Source organism: Somniosus microcephalus, chromosome 12 (genome assembly GCF_052327205.1).
Source record: "Somniosus microcephalus isolate GS21.2 chromosome 12, FLI_Smic_1.0, whole genome shotgun sequence".
Classification (NCBI taxonomy): Eukaryota; Metazoa; Chordata; class Chondrichthyes; order Squaliformes; family Somniosidae; genus Somniosus; species Somniosus microcephalus.
Genome location: NC_140998.1, coordinates 128,693,139 through 128,715,834, shown reverse-complemented (window position 1 = coordinate 128,715,834; position 22,696 = coordinate 128,693,139). Strand labels below are relative to the sequence as shown.

At 44.2% G+C, this 22,696-nt stretch overlaps 1 protein-coding gene across 21 annotated transcripts in view; it reads left to right on the top strand.

The window, feature by feature from the left end:
• The window catches only part of LOC147109520 (alpha-(1,6)-fucosyltransferase), a 993,309-nt gene that overhangs the window by 647,586 nt on the left and 323,027 nt on the right, over positions 1-22,696 (top strand). The window contains exon 1 of one of the 21 annotated variants that reach the window (XM_086003549.1): positions 17,916-18,319. The exons of the other annotated variants lie outside the window; for them this stretch is intronic. The gene's annotated coding sequence lies outside the window, so the exon portion shown is untranslated. Of the gene's footprint in view, positions 1-17,915; positions 18,320-22,696 lie in introns of those variants that run through there. 21 annotated transcript variants of the gene reach the window in all.

The following is a 22,696-nucleotide window of genomic DNA, read 5'->3' as shown; positions in this document are numbered from 1 at the left end:
AACCACAGATTCCATTTCCTTATTTATTCACTCACTCAAAAACCATCTGCTTAAACCATTCCCTTACACACAACTGCAAAACAGTAATTAGGCACTGATTAGTTACCTTAAGATATAGTGGCTTAGAGATCAAATGATCATGTTTGATAATCGATATGGAGACTAATAGACCAGTGTGGAAAGGGTTAATCACAGCCACAGCAGACATCCTGTGGCTGACTTGATTGATGGGGGAATCTGCTTATATAAAACACAGCAGAGCAATGCTAAATTGGCAGATCAATCATGGAAGAATTTTGTATTGTGTGTTGTAATCCTTTGGATTCTGTTCCTTCTCAGGTGCCCTACAAAAATAATGTCACAGAGGAGGACACATTGCAATGAGAAGTGTTAGAGGACTTCATTGGGGATCTTTAGAACGTGTATCCTATATCACAGAATATGATTTGTCTGCATTCCATTAGGGGTTCTTATGGCTGTGTATATTTTAAATAAGCACGTAGACATGGAAACATGGTGATAATACTCCACAAATTAGTTTAATGAACTTCGGTTCCTGGCACTATGGGTGTTGATGGCATGAGCAGCAGTGGATGAAACAATTCTACAGCTGGTCTCTTAAGCATTGTATCACGGACTAATAGCAACATTCTGCTGAGTTTAATTCATGGAGTGAAGAGGCACACTGATCAAGATGTCATTGGTCAAATGTCTGAAAGAATCATGGTGCATGTGTGGCCTCCAGATCTGTTGCGCCTGAATATCACAGGTCACTTTTATTTTTAAGCTATGTGACCTGATGGCTGAAATTTCTATCTGTAGTTTGAGCCAAACTCAGATTATTCTGAAAAGAATTGCAATAAATGTAGTCTTTCCAGGAGGAAATATTGTGTTTCAGTCACTGATGACGTTTTGTATGTGAATCCGTCGTAACACCTGACTTTAACCAAGAGTCTTTACAGCCTTAGAAAATGATAACATGCAAATCCGTTTGAAAGATAACGGGCTAGATTTTTTCAGCCCTGAGGAGGTGGGCATAGAGGTGGGACTGCCGGTAAAGCTGCAGAAAGTGGGGGCGGATGGCAAACCCGCCTCCATGCCCTTTTGCCAGGAGGCGGGAAGATGTCCTGCTTTGGGTCCCACCTCCTCGAGGCGGGAAAGGGATTAAATCCTTTTAACTGCCTATTAACAGGTAGTTAACAGGCAGAAAAAAGGATTAGCCCCATTTTACCTTTTCAGCTGAAGGCTTCCCGACCTCAGAGAACCCCGCCGGGTTGGAGGAGTTGAGTAGGAGGTCTGCGGGGGGTCGGAGGGGTCTGAAAGTGAGATGTAGAGGTGAGTGATGGGTGCAAGTGTGGAGTGGTAAGTATGTGAGGTGAGTGTTAAGTGTTAGAAAATGTTAACTTACCTTTGTTTCTGCCTACAGCCTTCAGCCACTCTGGATCGGGAGTCCCGACATCTTCCTTGTAGATTTCATAGACTGGCTATTGGATCCTCCGAACCAACAGTCATCTGAAATCTACAAAGTTGAAAGGTTTGATGAGTCCTGAACACAAGGACTCATCAAACTACACAGAATGTCAGTGTTTGACAGCTTCACAGAGCTGTCAAACGCTGACATTTCTTCTTTCAACAAATCTTGACAGATGGCACGTCAGACGTTGACGTGCTCTGTCAGTGACTTCCCCATAATTGGCCTGCTGAGCCTGCAGGGTGGGCTTAACAAGTCAATCAGGGGAAAATCCCGCTGGTTGGCCAGAAGATGATGAAGGCGGGACTGAGTCCCGCCTCCAACACGTCTCCATTCACAAAATCCAGCCCAAAGCTTCTAACCTGTAAAAGCAGACATAATCTTCAAATACAGTGATAGTTTGCAATTTCATGCCTAATGGTTCAGTATGGCAGTCAAGGGTGTAAGAAATTAGATATAGCGAGAGGAAGATAAAACGCAAACCAAATTTCTATCCACCCACTTCTTAGAAGACTACAGACTTAGAAATATGCTGTGATTTGTTGACGTAGTAAAGGGTGATTTTACCAGTGCCGTTGAATTAAACATTTAGGGACCCACAAAGAAAAATATTTTATTCGTAGCTGCTTCAGAAAAATAGTTAATTCAGAGTTAAAGACATTGTATGGTGTTCAGCAGGTTAATTCAGCAACTTTAACCGATTTTGCTCCCACAAGTACCTTGAACTCCTGGCACTGAATAATGCAGTTAGCACCTCGTTCTTTTATCTACAAGAGTGTGATTAGCACTTGATACTTTTACTTTAGGACCTCCGTTGGCACACTGTCTTTTCACCTTTGGGACCGAGGTTTGAATCCAGCCCAAAATGCTAAGATGGATGTTTCTTTTCTCTCTGTCAACTATGGGAGTCCTAATTATCAGCTTCACTTCAATCACAATCCGGTTCCCAGTAGATGAAGTAAACAACCTGAACTGCAGAATTAGAACAAAAATTTGCTACTAAATTTATTGCTCTCATGCAAATGTTATAAGTAAATGTCACACTTGTGCAGTAGAGGTTGCTCTTCTGAGGACTGTTCACGCACATCGTTGGGGAAGTGAAAACTGCACTGTGCCGTGCTCCCAGTCTCTCTTATACCTGACCTCGAAGTTGTTGCTGATGCTTCGTATAAAAAATACCAAAACATCCACAGCATTGACATCATTCACTGAGTGCAAAATTCACAAAAGCCCAAAAAAACCACAAAGCCCTCTGAAAAATGTCTACTTTTAAACTTCACTTGCAAATATTTAACCGGCTGAGCCCAGTGAGCTGCCTCATATTATTTGCATTTAGACTCTGGGGAAATGGCATGATTATAGGTAACATCTGAAAGGTCACTGATGCATATTCTTTATGATTAGAGTGACAAGATCTTTATCCTAAAGCAGCACTTCAGCTTAATATGTTGCTGGAAAGTCTTAGCCCAATTCCCTGTCCTACAGTGGCCCCAACACTAAACCCAGTGGTGTGCACTAGATGCATCCTCAACTTGAGTTGCTTCCAATTGATACCCTAAAGTATTCCAGTTTCAGATATCAGATATTGTCAACATTGTCGACAATACACAATTGCGTATCCTTTATTATCTTTGACATCAGATTAGCATGTATGTGAGGGACTGAGTAATGCTGTTTTGTCTCAATGGCTCAGTAGACTGGTGGGTATGGAACTGACCTGTACAAACCAGGAAGGCCACAGTTTCAATCGCTGGTCAGGGCCGAATTCACTGATCTCAGCTGAGTGGTGGGGAAGCTACAGTTAACCGCAGTGCTTCTAGCCTAGGGAGAGGGGAAATCATCTAGGGCTGTTGCTCCTAATTGCTATCCAGTCATCCCTGCTGGAAAGTGCGCACTTGGATATCAGTCAAGGATCGGCTCAGGTTCAGCCGTCATAGGTCCTACAGCCAAATAGCATGCTGGCACTTGCTGTCTGGGACAGGAGTAAGCCATTCAGCCCCTCGAGCCTGTTCATTTTTTTTTGTTCACGGGATGTTGATGGGTTGGCAAGGCCAGCATTTATTGCCCATGAAGGCGGTGGTGAGCCGCTGCCTTAAATACAACTGAGTGGCTTGCTAGGCAGTTAAGAGTCAACCACATTGCTGTGGGTCTGGAGTCACACACAGGCCAGACTTCCTTCCCTAATGGACATTAGTGAACCAGATGGGTTTTTACAACAATCCGGTTGTCACCATTACTGATCATTAGGATACTGATGGGGGGGATGGCTTACCAGGGGAAGGCAGCAGCAGCCAACTTCCTGGCACCAGGGGTGGCTCTGCTGCACAGGACGAGAGGAAAAAGAGGGGGAGAGCTATAGTAATAGGGATTCTATTGTAAGGGGAATAGATAGGCGTTTCTCCCTGGTGCCTCCCTGGTGCAAGGGTCAAGGATGTCTCGGAGCGGCTGCAGGGCATTCTGGAGGGGAAGGGTGAACAGCCAGTTGTCGTGGTGCATATAGGTACCAACGATATAGATAAAAAATGGGATGAGGTCCTAAAACCTGAATATAGGGAGTTAGGAGGTAAATTAAAAAACAGGACCTCAAAGGTAGTAATCTCAGGATTGCTACCAGTGCCACGTGCTAGTCAGAGTAGAAATAGAAGGATATTTCAGATGAATACGTGGCTAGAGGAATGGTGCCAGGGGGAGGGATTCAAATTCCTGGGACATTGGAACCGGTTCTGGGGGAGGTGGGACCAGTTCAAACCGGATGGTTTGCACCTGGGCAGGGCCAGGCCCGATGTCCTAGGGGGAGTGTTTGCTAGTGCTGTGGGGGAGGGTTTAAACTAAAATGGCAGGGGGTTGGGAACCTGAGTGGGGAAACAGAGGAAAGGGAAACAAGGATAAAAGCAAAAGACAGGAAGGAGAAAAACAAAAGTGACAGGCAGAGAAATCAAGGGTTTAAATCAAACACGGCCACAATAAATAATAATTCTAAAAGATCTAAGCGTTAAAAAAATAAGCCTGAAGGCTTTGTGTTTTAATGCGAGGAGCATTCCTAATAAGGTGGATGAATTAGCTGCGCAAATAGAGGTAAATGAATATGATATGATTGGGATTATGAAAACATGGCTCCAGGGTGGCCAAGGCTGGGAATTCAACATCCAGGGGTATTCAATATTCAGGAAAGATAGGCAGAAAGGAAAAGGAGGTGGGGTAGCATTGCTGGTTAAAGAGGGGATTAACACAATTGAAAGGAAGGATATTAGCTCTGATAATGCGGAATCTGTATGGGTAGAAATGAGAAATACCAAGGGGCAGAAAACATTAGTGGGAGTGGCATATAGACCTCCAAACAGTAATGCGGAGGTCGGGGATGGCATTAAATGGGAAATTAGAGAAGCGTGCAATAAGGGCACAGCAGTTATGATGGGTGACTTTAATCTACATATAGATTGAGCTAACCAAATTAGTAACAATACTATGGAGGAGGAATTCCTGGAGTGTATACGGGATGGTTTCCTGGACCAATATGTCGAGGAACCAACTAGAGATCAGGCCATCTTAGACTGGGTATTATGTAATGAGAAAGGATTAATTAGCAATCTTGTTCTGCGAGGCCCTTGGGTCGGAGCGACCATAATATGATAGAATTCTTCATTAAGATGGAGAGTGAAATAGTTGACTCAGAGACTAGGGTCCTGAATTTAAATAAAGGAGACTACGATGGTATGAGGTGCGAGTTGAGTAGGATTAATTGGGGAATGTCACTCAAAGGGTTGACGGTGGATGGGCAATGGCAAACATTCAAAGATCGCATGGATGAACTACAGAATTTGTTCATCCCAATTTGGCATAAAAATAAAACAAAAAATGTGACACAACCATGGCTAACCAGGGAAATTAGGGATAGCATAAGATCCAAGGAGAGGATATATAAATTGGCCAGAAAAAGCAGTAAATCTGAGGATTGGGAGCAGTTTAGGATCCAACAAAGGAGGACAAAGGGATTAATTAAGACGGGGAAAATAGAGTATGAGAGTAAGCTTGCAGGGAAAATAAAAACTGACTGTAAAAGCTTTTATAGATATGTGAAGAGAAAAAGATTGGTGAAGTCAAGCGTAGGTCCCTTGCAGTCAGAATCAGGGGAATTTATAATGGGGAACAAAGAAATGGCAGACCAATTAAATACATACTTTGGTTCTGTCTTCACAAAGGAGGACATAAATAACCTCCCAAAGATGTCAGGGAACATCGGGTCTAATGAAAGGGAGGAACTGATAGAAATCAGTATTTGTAGGGAAATGGTGTTAGGGAAATTGATGGGATTGAGGGCTGATAAATCCCCAGGGCCTGATAATCTACATCCTCGGGTACTTAAGGAAGTGGCCCTAGAAATAGTAGATGCATTGCTGGTCATCTTCCAACATTCGATAGACTCTGGAACAGTACCCATGGATTGGCGGGTAGCTAATGTTACCCCACTGTTCAAAAAGGGTGGTAGAGAGAAAACGGGGAATTACAGACCGGTAAGCCTGACGTCGGTAGTGGGGAAAATGCTAGAGTCCATTATAAAGGAAGTAATAGCAGAGCACTTGGAAAAAAGTGACCGGATCGGACAAAGTCAACATGGCTTTACAAAAGGTAAATTGTGCTTGACTAATCTACTGGAGTTTTTTGAGGATGTAACTGGTAAAATAGATAAGGGAGAACCAGTGGATGTGGTGTATTTGGATTTTCAAAAGGCTTTCGATAAGGTCCCGCATAAGAGATTAGCGTGTAAAATTAAGGCACATGCGATTGGGGGCAAGGTATTGAATGGATGGAGAACTGGTTGGCAGACAGAAAGCAAAGAGTTGGAATAAACAGCTCTTTTTCCAAGTGGCAGGCAGTGACTAGTGGGGTACCGCAGGGATCGGTCCTTGGACCCCAGCTATTCACAATATATATTAATGATCTGGACGAGGGAACTAAATGTAATACCTCCACGTTTGCAGACGACACAAAGCTGGGTGGGCGTGTGTACTGTGAGGAGGATGCTGAGAAACTCCAGTATGATTTGGACAGGTTGGGTGATTGGGCAGAAGCATGGCAGATGCAATATAACGTGGATAAATGCGAGGTTATCCACTTTGGTGTCAAAAACAGGAAGGCAGATTATTATCTAAATGGCAATAGATTGGGAGAAGGGGAAGTGCAACGAGACCTGGGTGTCCTTGTGCACCAGTCGCTGAAAGTAAGCATGCAGGTGCAGCAGGTGGTTAAGAAGTCAAATGGTATGTTGGCCTTCGTAAGGAAAGGGTTTGAGTACAGGAACAAGGATGTCTTGCTGCAGTTGTACAGGGCCTTGGTGAGGCCACATCTTGAGTATTGTGTGCAGTTTTGGTTGCCTTATCTGAGGAAGGATGTTCTTGCCATGGAAGGAGTGCAGTGAAGATTCACCAGGCTGATACCTGGGATGGCAGGAATGACGTATGAGGAGAGATTGGGTCGATTGGGCTTGTACTCGCTAGAGTTTAGAAGAATGAGAGGGGATCTCATCGAAACTTATAAAATTCTAACAGGACTAGACAGACTAGATGCAGGAAGGATGTTCCCGATGGCCGGGGAGTCCAGAACCAGGGGTCACAGTCTAAGGATAAGGGGTAAGCCATTTAGGACAGAGATGAGGAGGAATTTCTTCACCCAGAGAGTGGTGAACCTGTGGAATTCTCTACCACAGAAGGCAGTTGAGGCCAATTCATTAAATATATTCAAGAAGGAGTTGGATATATTTCTTAAGGCTAAAGGGATCAAGGGATATGGAGAGAAGGCAGGAATTTGAATGATCAGCCATGATCTCATTGAATGGCGGAGCAGGCTCGAGGGTCAAATGGCCTACTCCTGCTCCTATCTTCTATGTTAGCTTTTTATTCCAGATTATTTAATTAACCGAATTAAAATTCCCCAGCTACCGTGGTGGGATTTGAACTCCTGATCATTTGTCCAGGTCTCTGGATTACTAGTTCAGTAACCTAACCACTATGCTACCATCCCTCCCCTCCCCCTTGGTTCCTTAACCCTTAATACCCTTACCTAACAAATCTCCGTTTTGAAATTTTTCACTTTGACCCCCGAGCCCCAACAGCTTTTTGGGGGAGAGAGTTGCAGATTTCCACTGTCCTCTGTGTGAAGAAGTGGTTCATGACATCACCCCTGAACTGCCTAGCTTGAATTTTAAAGTTATGCCCCCTTGTTTTGGACTCCCCATGAGGAAATAGTTTCTCTCGATCTACCCTATCAACCCCTTTAATCATCTTAAACACCTCAATTAGATCATCCCTTGATCTTCTATAATCAAGAGAATACAAGCCTAGTCTATGCAACCTGTCCTCAATTTAACCCTTTTAGCCCCGGTATAATTCTGGTGAATCTGCGCTGCACCCCCTCCAAGGTCAATACAATATATCCTTCCTGAGGTGCGGTGGCCTGAACTGAATACAGTGCTCCAGATAGGGTCTGACCAGTGCTCCGTACAGCTCTAACATAACTGGAACCGTAAGCAAAAAATGGCCCCTTGGGTGAAGTACTGAAGGGCAGTACCGCATGCATTGGCACCTTCAGGAGAAGAGGGAGGGAAAATAGACCGACACAACTGCTCTTAGCATCATTTGAGAACCAAGAATTCGTCAATTTTTTGCACAAAACAAGCCTCGTCAGCAGTTTGTGTGTTGCTGGAAAAACACAAATCAGTTTAGAGAACATCTTTTTTTGTATTTCTCTCTTTTTCACCACAGAAACAGCACAGTACACACAAACTGTCCCATAACTGTTTTAAATTACTGCCTCTGTAGGTCAGCATAGGAGACTAAATTTATGGTAGAGTGCTTTACATTGTAATAGTTTGAAGGTTGGCTTGTATCAGTGCACAATGGTTCGTATGTTGTTACCAAGGATACAGCAATTCAATTGTACAAAGTACCTGTCAACTGAAGCAAGTTGTTCCCTACCCTCCACATCAAAGATACTGAAGTAATTCTGTGGTGATTCTCCACTATCTGCAGACTTGGTTTGCAATCCATTGTCCACTTGTCACAATTGTCCATTTTATTAATAGAAATATATATTTAAAATAAACCAAAATGCTGGAAGATGCACTGTCTGCATCTGAAAGAGAAAGAGAGGTTAATGTTGGGGTTTCAGTTCTTACTGACCAAGAAATAATTATGACAATTAGTTTAAAGTTTTTCCATTGCATTAAATTTACATTTTCTGCATTTATCTCCACGTTCTAAGATAGATCTAGATTGATTTTTAAAAATCTGAGTATTAATTTAATCTTCTTAGGCAGTCACTCGGAACCGAGGATGACTTGCTTCCACATTAAAAATGAGTTCTCAGGTGACAGATGAGTCCAACGCGGGACCTACAGTCTCTGTCACAGGTGGGGCAGACGGTGGTTGAAGGGGCGGGTGGGTGGGGTGCTTGGCTTGACGTGCGCTCCTTCCGCTGCTTGCGCTTGGCTTCTGCTTGCTCCCGGCGAAGGGACTCGAGGTGTTCAGCGCCTTCCCGGGTGCTTCTCCTCCACTTTGTGCGGTCTTGGGCCAAGGATTCCCAGGTGTCGGTGGGGATGTTGCACTTTTTCAAGGAGGCTTTGAGGGTGTCCTTGAAGCGTTTCCTCTGCCCACCTGGGGCTCTCTTTGCCGTGTCGGAGCTCCGAGTAGAGCGCTTCTTTTGGGATTCTGGTATCGGGCATGAGGACGGTGTGACCTGTCCATCGGAGCTGATCGAGCGTGGTCAAAGCTTTAATACTACTTGACGGTCATGCATTAGTTACTTCGACAGGTGATCTTTGTGGCAGGTTTCACTGTATATCCCTTTAGAGTGTGACATGCTGCCTCTAAGTTTCACCTGCATGCATAACGCACTGAAAAATAATGGCATTGTGTTTGTCCCTGTGACATTTTAATTATATAAATGTTACCAGTTATATCACTCGTTGTTGGTTAGCAGGTTTAATTTCACGCTGGGTCAAGCCAGGGCTTTCTTTGGAAGAGAAAGGTGAGCCAGAATTTGTTATCTCTATAGCTCTTACCAGTCAGTCGTTCTAATTTGATGAGCACTCGAGGCAGCATGTATGAGTGCAACAGAAAGAATTTAATTAATTATTTTTGAAGCTGCCAGTGTGCAACTCATGCTTGCTTAGTATTGAAGTGGGTGAGTGGAGTTGGAAAGTCCCAGTTGCATTGTCAGTTGACTAATTGTGTGAGCTGCATCTGCAATCCTATAACCTTGTAAAGATATTCAATATCAAGTGCATCCTCTAATGCAAGGAGTGCTTCACTAAATTATTCTCCTAAGGTTATAAAACCAAATTACACATACAATCCATTCGCAGAAATGATCTGAATCAGAGCATTTCACTGGAGAATTATACTTGCCCAGGCCTGAATGTTTCAGGCAAGTCAGTCACGTTCTGATAGGTCTACGTACTGTCGTGCAGGAATTTATGGTACATTTAAGATAAATACTTCCCTTGCAATACCAATCAACACTTAGTTACGTACAGTGAGGCATGGAGCAATTAGCTACATATAATCTGCAATACTTTGGTGGGTGTTTTAGCAGATCTGTGTATGTATGTCTGAATTTAACCATAATTCACCTACGGTATCTTTAGTTGAAGAGCTGGTTGTCACATCACTTCTAACCCTGGCACTTGAATCATAATATGTGTGATACTGTTGCTTTACCTGAATTTATATTTAGAAGAGGCTTACAAACCTGAGCTACCAATGCAATATTGCACAAATGCGATTGCATTTAAAATTTAAAATGAATACTGCCCAGAAGGTTAAAATATCTCTCTCTTAAGCTGTGAACTAATGCACAATAATGTTTGGAACATGACTTCAAAAGTTACCCATAAGAATGTAAAGCAAAATTTGTGTCTGAAAACTGACCATTGCACTCTTTTAATTATCTGCCACTCATTGATTTCTCAATGCTTTTAGTCCCATTGGGGTGTTGCAGTTCTTCAGTTTGGGGGCATAGGGAGCAAGAAAAATATTAGAGTACCATGAAAGTAGATGCAGATCTGGATTCAACTACATACATATCGATCTCCATTGTAAAAAAGGAGCCAGAATGTTAACTGTACGGGCTGAGTATAAGCATGTTATTTGCAATCTCCTATTACTGTAGATTTTATTTCTGAAGACAGTAGCACAGCAATGATCAATAGCAGTAGAATCTACACAGCTACACAAGAAAGGCTTAAAAACAATTTTTTTCTCTGTTTTACAGGGATCTCCATCATCTCCACCAACCAACTCTGTCCAGGGAAAGTTGTAATTTAAAAATTGTAATCCATGGTGCAGCCCATTCCACGATTACCACAGCTTGGCTGGGCAGTCTTAGTTCCAACTGTTACATTAAATCTTTGTTTAGATTCTTGTTTCAAACTAAGGTGTTTTAGACAACTCCACATTGAGTTTTTGATGTTGAGATCGTTGAAAGCAGTTGCAATACTTTACCTTTAATTGCGTCCTGATGAGTATTGTATTCTATGTTGTAATTTAATTATATTTCATAATAATGTCATGATGCAGAAGATAGGAATCTGGTTCAGGTGGGAGAAGCAATCAGCATGGCAATCTAAGAAGCCCTCGCAAGTGGCCTTATTAGAGGATAGAATGAAAGAGGATTAACTGTACGAACAATGCATTGATTAAGATAACCAAGGATTATGAGAGATTACTCCCAGGCAAGATAAAGACGTTTATAGCTTATGGGGAATTATTAACAGAAAAGCAGTATATTGAGGTTGTGAATGTAAGGAGTCATTTGGAAACTTGAGTCATTCACAGGAGTAAGTGTGCAATTGAAGCGTCTGTTTAGTTCACGGCAATTACTGGGGGAACAAAATCGTCCTAACTGGTGGTAGTTGCAGGTACAGTTTCTGGTGTCACAGTATTGACCATTGTAGCAGGGTGATTTTGTTCACAGCTCAACTGTACACTTACAGATACTTCTGACAGTGAAAGAAAAGATCATTGTGCTATGTTGCTCAAACACCCACAGCGATGTGGAATTAGGACAGTATTTGGTGACGGAGAGTAAAAGTACAGAGACGATATTGTCACAGCATCACTCATGTTTTGGGATTTTATAGAATTTCTTTTTTTATGCAGCCACAACCTAATCACAGTGCACATGCAGAACGGTATCACCTGCAAGATATAGTAATGTGTGTGAAAGTAATTTGTTGACATGTCCCAGCATTTGGTAAACAAAATAGATTTGCCAACCACATTGGATCAAAAGCAGTTCCTCTCTACAGTGATGGTCTCCCAGTGAATCCTCCTCATCAGTGGTTACAAAAAATGACGTTTAAACTTCAGACTGCCAACAGATATTAAGGGATATGGAACCAAGGCGGGTAAATGGAGTTAAGATGCAGATCAGCCATGATCTAATTGAATGTTGGGACAGGCTCGGGGGGCTGAATGGCCTACTCCTGTCCCTAACAGACCTAGGGAAAGTGCTGGCTGCCTTGACTAACTGATTCTTTTAGTTTTCATCTCACATGTAATAATGCTGAAAGGAATACTCACATTTTCATCATAAAGCTATTCAAACATTAGGAATATCTATTGTTGTAATATTAATCATAAATTACTCTTGAAACACCATTCACCAATATAAAGTCTTGCACATTGAGTGCACTTCCGCTAAGTGCCGCACTTACTTCCTATAATACTTCTCCATCGCACTTTGTTGCTAACAGCCTTATTGTTCGCACTTCCTCCAACTTCCCATAGGACATCGGCTAGTATAAAAATGAAGACATGGAAATATTTTACCTGTACTCCCCTTCTTGTCTCATTATTTCCTTCTATCCTCCTATCCCTCTTTATCCCATTATTTGTAACTTTAAATTTACGTTTTTTTCCTCCTTACTTAGTCTAATGTATCTGATCGTTTTAATGAGTTTTAAATCTTTAAGAAGTGATTTCTTTTTTAACCTTTTACTTGACTGTTTTCTTCTGCCTCCTACATCCCCCTCGAAGCTGCAAGCATGTCTTCTTCAAATAGTTCTTTCCAGCCAGTCGAGATTCACAGAGTTAAGGATTGGCATTGTTGATGGCAGTGAGTCACTCTTTAATGTCTTTGTAAGCTCAGAAGCCAGAGGGACTGCCGCTGATGAGCATTCTCGTTAGTGTCTCAACAGCACGCAGATGAGTAAACACATTCCCTTTTCTATATGGGTATTTCTCCAGCTGTTTTTTAGTGGTGTTAATTGGCACTGTATTAACTGCTGTATCTGGTTGTCTGCTATTCATACTCACAGCCCTACAGCTGCTTTTCCATTGGCAAGTAATCCACAGGTCTCGGCAACCGACGGCAACAATAAACCTTCTCAATCTGTGAAGGTGGGCAGCAAATTGGCTGCTTAATGGTCGGTCTTGTAGAAAGAGAATATGAATCTGGGTGTTCCTGTCTGGCAGATTTAGCCAATTGGCAAGTTTGCCTTTGGTGTTGCCAACAGCAGCGTGAGTCCTGTGGGTTGGGAGTCCTGTGGGTTGGGAGTCCTGTGGGTTGGGAGTCCTGTGAGTTGGGAGCTGGCAGTCCTAACATGACCTGCAAAAGCAACTTTTGGCGAGGAAAAATTTCTCTTCCACCTGAAATCTTGTGTTATTTTCTTTGCTGTGCCCAGAATGTGCTCGGTTTCTCTATCCTTTGCTATATGTGAATTTTTGTTGTGCCCGGGCCATTGTGTTCAGGCCCACATGGTGATCGGTTACTTGCAGCAATCCCCAGGACGAGTTGGGGAAAGAAGTAGAACTTGCATTTGTGTAGCACCTTTCATGACATTAGGATGTCTCGAAGCACTTCACTGCCAATGCAGTGCTTTTGAAACATAGTCGCTGATGGAGGGCCACGCAGCAACCAATTTGCACATACCAAACAGCAATGAGAGAACTGACCAGATAATCTGTATGGGATGTTGGTTGTGGGATTACTTTTGGCCAGAACACTGGAAGAATTCCCTTGCTCTTCTTTGACTAGTACCTTGAGGTCTCTTCTGTCCAGTTAAGAAGACAGATGGGGCCTCAGATTAACGATTCATCCGAAAGACAGCACCTCCTGACAGTGCAGCTCTCCCTCAGTACTGTACTGGAGCATCGGCCTAGATTTTTGTGCTCAAGTCTCTGGAGCAACTTGAACCCACAACCTTCTGACTCAGAGGCGAGAGTGCTACCCACTGAGTCAAGTCTGGCATTTTGTTACCATAACAAATCTGAATGTAGTGGAGTTTGCCACAGCAGGTCAGGCTTTTGAGCCCTTCTTATGTCTGTGAGTTTGCTGCACTGTCACAAAAGTTTAGCAAAATGCTTCCCAAAATGGCGGGCATGCTGAGCCAATGCTTTGCAACCTCTCCCTTTTTCATAACATTGTCATCCATTGGCTTAATGTTAGACTGATCCATTATCATTTCACTGTCTCAGTCATGAGCTAAGTGCCCAGAATTACCATTTGAAACCACACATTGTAAAAAAAAATAAACCCAACTTTTGTTTGATTCATAAATAATCTTTCTTTTGGCAAGGGTGGCTCTGTTACACAGATCAAATTGAGTCTGACCCAATTTAACAGCTGAATGCAAGAATCTGATCCTTCAGCTCTTTTGAGTCATAAACAGATGAACAGACTAATTACCTCGGGCTGTACTCCTGAAGTTCTTGAGGCTAGTTTCAGGACACCATTGTTAGAAATCTGCCACTTGTCTGCCCATTCGGCACTGACTGATGCCTTTCACAATGTGTCTATGGAGGGAGAGCGTTGCTCAAATGAAAACATCTAGGCCTAGAAATTCAGTGCCCTTAGCGCCGATTTTGCGGCGCTAGAGGGCCTAGCGCTGCAATTGGCGCCGGCGCCTAAATTGCCTGGGGCCCTTCCGCCGCGGTAGACCGGTAGCGCTGCGCCGGCACCGATGACGTCATCGGTGTGCGCAGCGTCCCGGTTGCCATGGTAACCCGCCCGAACTGGGAAATTGACTTGCGGCCGCCTCGCCCGTGGCAGCCGCAAGCAACGTTCTGGCAGAGGTGCCTTGCACAAGTTTGCGCCGGCGCATTAAAGGCCCCGCGGCGGCCGGCCGCTTTCCCGCCGCCCGCCTGGCCGCAGCTCCCTCCCCGGACTTCCCCCCCCCCCCCCCCCCCCCCCCCCCCGGAACAGAAGCAAGCCCGGCACTTGTCCGAGGTGCCGGGCTCATTTTTAATAAGATTATCGCGGGCCGCGGCCGGGTGCAGGCAGGTCCTCCTTAAGGGAAGGAGGAGGCCTGCACTTCCCGAACCTGCCGCACCGCAGCGGGCGCCGCAGCGCCGGAATAGCGCCGAAATTCAGCGCATAGCGCCAGTTTTCAGGCGCTAACAGCTTTCAGCAGCGCCGGCAGCCGTTTGGGCGCAGAAGTAGTGAATTTTTGGCCCGACCAGCGCGACTTAGCTCCGGCACTAACTTCCGGCGCTAAAGCCGTTGCTGCGCCAAAACCCAATTTCTAGGCCCTAAACTCTTCATTCATATTTCACTGTTGAGTGGTGGGCATGTTGGTCACGGTCTAGGTGAAAGGGGAAAATTGACTCGGAAGCTGGTACTATGTGAATGGTACTACAGCATGTGTTCTTCAAACAGAATACAGAGACATGTATATGACATGTTATACTGATAAATAATAAGAGCAACAACTTGCATTTATATAGCACTTTAACGTAGTAAAACTTCCCAAGGTGCTTCACAGGAGTATTATAAGGCAAAAAATTTGACACCGAGCCGCACAAGGAGAAATTAGTGCAGGTGATCAAAAGCTTGGTCAAAGAGGTAGGTTTTAAGGAGCGTCTTAAAGGAGAGGCAGAGAGGTTTAGGCAGGGAATTCCAGAGCTTAGGGCCTAGGCAACAGAAGGCACGGCTACCAACAGTTGAGCGACTATAATCAGGGATGCTCAAGAGGGCAGAATTAGAGGAGCGCAGATATCTCGGGGTTGATGGGGCTGAGGGAGATCAGAGATAGGGAAGGGCGAGGCCATGGAGGGATTTGAAAATAAAGATGAGAATGTTGAAATCAAAGCGTTGCTTAACCGGGAGCCAATGTAGGTCAGTGAGTACAGGGGAGATGGGTGAACGGGACTTGGTGCGAGTTAGGACACTGGCCAAGTTTTGGATCACCTCAAGTTTACGTAGAGTAGAATGTGGGAGGCCAGCCAGGAATGCGTTGGAATAGCCAAGTCTCGAGGTAACAAAGGCATGGATGAGGGTTTCAGGGGCGGAGACGGGCGATGTTATGGAGGTGGAAATATGCAGTCTTTGTTATTCTGCGGATATGTGGTCGGGAGCTCATTTCGGGGTCAAATATGACACCAAGGTTGTGAACAGTGTGGTTCAGCCTCAGACAGATGTTAGGGAGAGGGATGGAGTCAGTGGCTAGGGAACTGAGTTTTTGGCAGGGACTGAAAACAATGGCTTTGGTCATCCCAATATTTAATTGGGGAAAATTTCTGCTCATCCAGAACTGGAAGTCGGACAAGTGGTCTGACAAGTTAGAGATCATGGAGGGGTCAAGAGAAGTGATGGTGAGGTAGAGCTGGGTGTCATCGGTGCACATGTGGTTACTGACGCTGTGCTTTCGGATGCTGTCGCCAAGGGGCCACATGTAGATGAGAAATAGGAGGGGGCCAATAATAGATCCATGGGGGACACCAGAGGTAACGATGCAGGAGGGGGAAGAGAATCTGTTGCAGGAGATAAGAATGGAACCAGATGAGTGCAGTCTGACCCAGCGACGACGGTGGAGAGGCGTTGGAGAATGATGAAAAGAAAAGAAAGACTTGCATTTATATAGCGCCTTTCACGACCACCAGACGTCTCAAAGCGCTTTACAGCCAAGAAGTACTTTTGAAGTGGAGTCACTGTTGTAATGTGGGAAATGTGGCAGCCAATTTGCGCACAGCAAGCTCCCACAAACAGCAATGTGATAATGACCAGATAATCTGTTTTTGTTATGTTGGTTGAGGGATAAATATTAGCCAGGACACCAGGGATAACTCCCCTGCTCCTCTTTGAAATAGTGCCATAGGATCTTTTACGTCCACCTGAGAGAGCAGACAGGGCCTCGGTTTAATGTCTCATCCGAAAGGCGGCCCCTCTGATAATGCAGCACTCCCTCAGCACTGCACTAGAGTGCCAGCCTAGATTTATGTGCTCAAGTCCCTGGAGAGGGACTTGAACCCACGGCCTTCTGACTCAGAGGTGAGTGGGCTACTAACTGAGCCACAGCTGACACAGGATGGAGTGGTCAAGCGTGTCAAAGGCTGCAGACAAGTCAAGAAGGACGAGGAGGGATAGATAACCTTTGTCACAGTCACAAAGGATGTCATTTGTGACTTTGATAGCCATTTCGGTACTGTGGCAAGGGCGGAAACCTGATTGGAGGGATTCAAACATGTGATTGCGGGAAAGATGGGCACAGATTTGGGAGGCGACAACACGTTCAAGGACTTTGGAGAGGAAAGGGAGGTTGGAGATGGGGCGGTAGTTTGCAAGGACGGATGACTCTACTAATGCTGTATGTTAAAAATGTGATTTCAGTACTTGTACACAGACCTACGAGCATATTGTGTCTTTTGCTGCCAGCTCCAGGCAGCTTCGCCCAGTCTGTATGACGATCAGTGCTGTCAGAAAGAGCACACCAATCTGTTTTGCGATGTTTCCTTGAATTATCCGATTACCTTCTGTCTATAACGCAATTGTGAGTTTTTTTAATAAAAGGATCCTCTTAAAAATAAAATTCTTAAGTGTCTAAATTCGGTTGATTTGCACCTCCTGTTAGTGCCCTAAGAGGGGCGCTAACGGGGCGCAAATCAACTAGTGCCTGGACGCAGCACCTCTAACGCCTCCTGCAAAATTCAGCGAGAGGTTAGCAGTGGCACTAACAGTTAGCGCCATGTGGCGCTGCGCCACCGGCGATGACATCATCACCGTGCGCAGCGCTCCGGCTGTAACATTGGGTGGTGCACCCGACTTACCACCAGACGCTATGTCCGCCGGGGTCGGGGGGCCTACCTGCAGCCAGGGCGGCGCTAGTTAAAGGGGAGATGGCGGGCGGCCATTTTTGTTGCTGGCCACCTGCCAGCACCTGGCCGGTTTGCTGTATCCGGCACCCGTGATCCCCCCCCACCCCCGTGGAGTGCCGGCTGTTCTCCATGAGCCCGGCACTCCTCGTTTGCTGGCACTCCCGATCCCTGGTGGCCCAGCTGGGCGCCGGGTTGCGCTGCGCCAGGCCCCTCCCCTTTAATAAGGGGAGGAAGGCCTGCAGCACCGTGGCGCGACCTGCCGCGATATTGGCTCGCAGTGCCCCAAGAGCGCTACCTGGGAAAATTGGCTGCGGGGGCGCTAACTTTTTTGGGGCGCTAAGGGGGCGCTACCCAATTTTTACCCTTTAATCTTTAGTGTAACAATTTTACTTGGTATTCTTAATTAGTAAGAATGCTAAATATTTTGTACCAGTGTATTGTATAGCTTAGATGCCAGTCTTATTTTCCAATCAGCTACAGAAAAGACTACAAGTAGCACTTTGTAGTCACTTTCAATAGCGGCACTGTTCTGTAATGTTGACCAAAATAAACCATGAGCTTTCATTTTTAATGTATCACTGCACTCCCATTATTCCCTCAACTAATACCTCCAAAAAACAGATTAGCTGGTCAGCCATCGTATTCCTGCTCGTGGAATGCTGCTGGTGCAGAATGGTTGCTGTATTTGTCTATGGAACAACTGTCTCCTGCACTTCAGAAGTAATCCACTGTTGGAAGTATTTTGGGGTGTTTCTACTTGGTAAGATATTCTGTAAATGAAAGTTTTTTTAATGTCAGCAGTGAAAAAGCAGGTGTAGACTTGTAGGATGTCAGTAATACTGCAGTATCATTTGTAGGTACTCTGCCTCTTGATTTAGGAGGTTCTGGGAGATAGCCTGGATCTGGTAAGTGTCTTTGATTGCACTTTGTTACGATAACTTTCCGACAGCATTCAAACTGTAGTGTTGATCCAGGATCCACAACGATGTATTACTTATAAAAGGAGGTAGTTAAATGCATCAAAATGTCAGTCAATGGTGCTGGTATAATAAATTGTTTAAGGCAGGGCAAAGAATCATCTTTTTATATTGTAACCGTGAAACATAAAGCTCTAATGGGAATTCAACAGCGCAGCTTGATGTAGTGCTGTAAATTATAGAGGTCAGGATGAATTGTGATGGAGTACCAGCCCTGCCTAAATTTAAACTGTTTACCTCACTTGCTCAGCATGCTGACAACCTGCTTCAACTCTACTTTCTACTAGTATTAAGCAGGTAGAGATGCTTCTGGCTGGATGCCTTTGAATTGTTCAAGTTCACTATCAGTAAAGCTACAGATACCAAAACAGCATGATTTATATATTAAATTAAACTATCCACAGTGAGGCAGGACCCTTGCTGCAGCACTGTGAAACTGTGCAGATTTTAAAGCTATGCTTGAGACTATTTGGTCCTTGGGTTCTGCAAGAAGGGTTTTTGAGAATTGTGGTGCCAGGAAATTAACTCTGTCCTTGGTGCCACTATTTCCTAATGAATTGTCAGTTCAGGACACCATACTGTGTATTTTATGCTTAATAAATATTTTTATATGGTAATTGAATGACCTTCTTCATTAGGATAATTGGGATTTTGATAGACAGTTGTTTGAAACTCATTAGATCTAGTGACTTGGCTGCCTTATTATGCACACAACTGCAGGCTAAGGCCCCTTTACTAGCCTAGTTGAAATGCCACAGAGGAGATGCAAATCAAAGATACAAGATTGAGTGCATTCACATCAGCTTTGGGATATGGTGATTATTGGTGCAGGGTGATGAGAGCTGAATGTTTCCCCATCTAATGACCTGTACCTTTTTTGCTTCAGAAGAATTAAGTGATAAAAGGTCACTTAACCACAAGGAAGCCATTGCCATTGTGCACGCACAATGAAATGAATCACTGTGCAATCATTGGGATGGTTAAGCCTTGGAAACGAACAACATTAGTGTTCTCATAAAAACATGTTAATTGTGCCAGTATGCCAATCTAATTAACTGCTCAGGAGCATGTTGCCAGGCATAGAAACTGTTAGACTGTCCAGCCTCCAGGTCAGTCAGTTGCATGCAACAATACTGTTTTCACCCCTCCTGTAGTAACACATGACACCTTAGAGAGAACTTTATGCACAATTTATTCTCTTTCAATTATCCCCAAAATTCCATCCATTCCAGATTATTAGTTTTAACTTGTGTTTTTTTTAATTGTTTCTAGGGATGTGGGTTTGACTGGCAAGACTGTGTATTTATTGCCCATCTCCAGTTGTCCAAAGGACATTAAGAGTTGCCCTTGTTATGTGGGATTGGAGATTACCTGCAGACCAGACCATGTAGGCGTGACGGGTCCCTGAAGGACATTAATGAACTAGTTGTGTTTTTACAATAATTCTACAGCATTCACGGTCTAGTTCCAGCCTACAAATGACTAGATTTACTGAATTCAATTTCACAAGTTGCCATGCTGTGATTTGAACTCATGAACTCTGGGTTGCTAGTCCAGTACCATAACGATAAGGCTGCTGTATCCATAAAAGTAATAGCACTAAATTACCAATGTTGGTCAGCCCCTAAGGGGTGATTGTAAGTGGAGGGACAATCCATGTAGCTGTCCAATACCTCCGCAGTGTTGTTTTCAGAGTTGCAGTGGTATTGGCTTGAGAAGAAGTTACTTGCCTCACTTGGCAGCTAGCAAAGAGGAGGGGCCAAGGCTGAATCCTTTGGGGACTCCAGAGGCGACTGTGGGAGCGGGGAGAGAGGTGTTGGTAGAGGTGTTCTAACCATGGTCAGATAAGTATGAGTGGAACCATGCGAGGGCAGTCCCATCGAGATTGAGATTGAGAATGGAAGTGTTGTGATTGACCATGTCAAAGACTGCAGAGAGGATGAGGGGGATAATGCACCACGATCACAGTCACAGAGAATGTCATTTATGACTTTGATTCGGGCTATTTTAATGCTACAGGAGGGGTGGAAACCATGAATCAGGGAAGCGGCAAACTGTTTCAGGACTTGGAGAGGAAAGGGAAGTTGGACAGGATGGAAATTTGCAATGACAGGACAATGCCTGAGGAGAGGAAACTATTTATAATTTCAGCTAACGGGGGCTGGGCGGGGGGGTGGTCAGGAAAGGCAGTTGAGGGGTCATGAATTATGTGTGAATGCAGGGCGAAGGAGCGTTATTGGATGTGGGTGGAGATGGAGAGAAACTAGAGAGAGTTGATGGTGCAGGGCTAGGGTTGGGGTGGTCCTGGGGAAGGTTTGGCTTTGAGAGCAAGAGGAAAACAGAGAAGCAGCAGATGCCTATATTGGTGACAACTTCCCAAGTTGCTTCAGAGGTCCAATCAGGAAAAAAATGTGTGCAGGAGGGGGATGGGCAAGAGACTTGAGTCAAAGGAATGGCAAGTTTGGTGGGGCCTGCAGAGCTGGAGGAGTGAACTAATGTAGTTGATACATTAGCACAGCTAGAACTGAAAATGTAACAATAGTCGCATGAATCAGTGCTATTAATACTGAACAACCATCAAACTAACCCATATATAATATATATATAAATAATAAATATATATATATATATACACATTTCCTAATTAATATGTATGATATTCTTTCCAGAAACATGGATTATTCATATCCACAGTCTGTTATGTAACTATATTACCTTTACTAACTCTAAGATTAGCAACGGAGAGCAGCAAGGAACAATCTAGAGTGGAACTTCTAAACTGGAATAGGGCTAACTTCAATGGGATGCGAAAGGATCTAAGCCAGGGTAAAATGGAACCCAAGACTGACGGGACAAACTGCAATGGAACAATGGGAAATCTTTAAAGATGAGATGTTCCAAGTACAGGCTAGGTACATTCCAACAAGAGGGAAGGGTAAGAGAATCAAAGCGAGGGCTCCTTAGATGACGAGGGAGATGAAGATGATGAAACTAAAAAAGAGGGTGTATGATGAATGTCAGGTGAATTCTTCAAGGGAGAACCAGACCAAATACAATAAGTTGAGAGGGGAAGTGAAGATGAAAATAAGATTGGCAAAGAGAGAATATGAGAGTAGAATGGCGATTAACATAAAAGGGAACCCAAAAATCTTCTACCGGTATGTAAATAGTAAGCGGGTAGTAAGAGGCGGGGTGGGGTCTATTAGGGGCTTGGAAGCGCAGGGCATGGCTAGAATACTCAATGAGTACTTTGTATTGGTGTTTACTAAGGAGGTGGATGCTGACAAAATATCAGTAGAAGTGGAAAAGGTAGAAGCAATGGAAGGGGTGAAAATTGATAGACAGGATGTACTAGAAAGGCTGGGTATGCTTAGAGTGGACAAGTCGTCCGGTCCAGATGGCTTGCAGGCCAGGTTGCTAAGGGAATTGGTGGAGGAGATAGCGGAAGGGCTTGCCATAATTTTCCAATCTTCCCTAGATGCAGGGGAGGTGCCTGAGGATTAGAAAGTGGCAAATGTGACACCATTGTTCAAGACCGGGTGTAAGGACAATCCTAGTAACTACAGGTTGGTCAGTTTAACATCAGTGTTGGGTAAAGTTTTAGAAACAATAATCAAGGAAAAAATTAACGGGCACTTGAAGAGGTTTAAGCTAATTAAGGAGAGCCAACATGGATTTGTAAAAGGCAGATCGTGTTTGACTAATCTAATTGAATTTTTTGATGAAGTAACAGAGAGGATTGATGAAGGGAATGCAATGGATGTTGTCTACATGGATTTTCAGAAGACATTTGACAAAGTACCACATAGAAGGCTGTTTAACAAAATTGAGGCTCATGGAATAGGTGGGTCAGTGGCAGCTTGGATAAGAAATTGGCTTAAGGACAGAAAGTTGTGGTAAATGGCTGTTTTTCAGACTGGAGGATGGTAGACAGTGGTGTTCCCCAAGGGTCAGTGCTGGGGCTACTGCTTTTTTTTGATATATATAAATGACCTGGATGTTGGAATACAGAGTAGAATTTCTAAATTTGCTGATGACACCAAACTGGGGGGTGTGGCAAATAGTGATGATGATACCAATCGACTGCAACAGGACATAGAAAGGCTAGCAGAATGGGCAGACAAGTGGCATATGGAATTTAATAGAGAAGTGTGAGGTGA